This window comes from Aplysia californica, unplaced genomic scaffold (genome assembly GCF_000002075.1).
Source record: "Aplysia californica isolate F4 #8 unplaced genomic scaffold, AplCal3.0 scaffold00695, whole genome shotgun sequence".
Taxonomy (NCBI): Eukaryota; Metazoa; Mollusca; class Gastropoda; order Aplysiida; family Aplysiidae; genus Aplysia; species Aplysia californica.
The window spans coordinates 85338-86701 of NW_004797965.1; positions in this window are offsets into that span (position 1 = coordinate 85338).

Genomic DNA, 1364 nt, shown 5'->3' on the forward strand with positions numbered 1-1364 from the left:
ACGCTCAGATAAAAAAAACACACATTGCATGAACCTATACGCTCAGATAAAAAAACACACATAGCATGAACTTGCGCGCTCTGATAAAAAAAACACACATTGCAGGAACGCCTGAGATAGCTACATGAACATTCCATGAACCTAGGAGAGCTTAGATAAATCACACATCGCATGAACGCCTGTGGTAGGTACATGAACATTGCATGAACCTAGGAGAGCTTAGATAAATCACACATTGCATGAACCTAGGAGAGCTTAGATAAATCACACATTGCATGAACATACGAAAGCCAAGATAAATCACACATTTCATGAACCTATGCGCTCAGATAAAACACACATTGCATGAACCTACGCGCTCAGATAAATCACACATCGCATGAACGCCTGTGGTAGGTACATGAACATTGCATGAACATTGTTTGCTTGAGGAAAGAGAATCCATCAACAGGATAACCATCATTCAGAAAAGAATGAGCGAAGCAGAGAAACAGACACAACGGAGGGAAAGAAAAACAAGTAGGATTGAGACCTACCAGTGGCACCCTCCAGCCACCCACTCGCATGAACATGCTACAAAAGTGCAACTCCACTCAATACATTGCACAAGGGGGATATGTCCTAGTTCATTCTCAAAGTTATCGCTAAGCAATTTAAAAAATAGACGGATTTCTAATCTGAGCAAGGAACAAAGTCAAAAACTTCATTTGTATATATAATAAAAATAACATTTCAACAACTTGCCTCCCCCCACCCCAGCACATACACACACTCATTCCCTCACACCCACACATATAACACACACCCACACATATAACACACACCGAGCTGTATCCACTATGATCAAGACAAGACAGAATCGGGCAAAGCTACCCTGCATGGCAAAGAGGCTTGCCATTTCTTCCGAGACGTATAGAAAGAAGATTAAAACTTGAGGGCCTACAAGCCACTGTATTGCGTTGAACATCTGTACTACAACAACAACATTATCATCATCATCATCACCAACATCCGCTACTTCAGATTCAACTGTTTCCTGCGACACAATCTTGCGGTGAACAGCTCAGACCTTTCCTTCCCGTTCATCTCGAGTTTGAGAACACGTCAAATCTAACAAGACTAAAAAGGCGTTTCACACAGCTGCACCTACAACAACAACACTGCAGCAATTTTTACAATACAGTGTATACATGCAGGCTTTACGGTTTAACAGGAGAGACAAAAAACTGGAGGTTGGTACCAAAAAAACCAACATTTACTTTAAAGATGATAAATAAACAAGGAAGTTATTATCGAGATTGTATTCTTAAAAAAAAATGACATAGGATGTTTGCATAGAGGGGTTTTGTTTTTTGTTTGGGGGG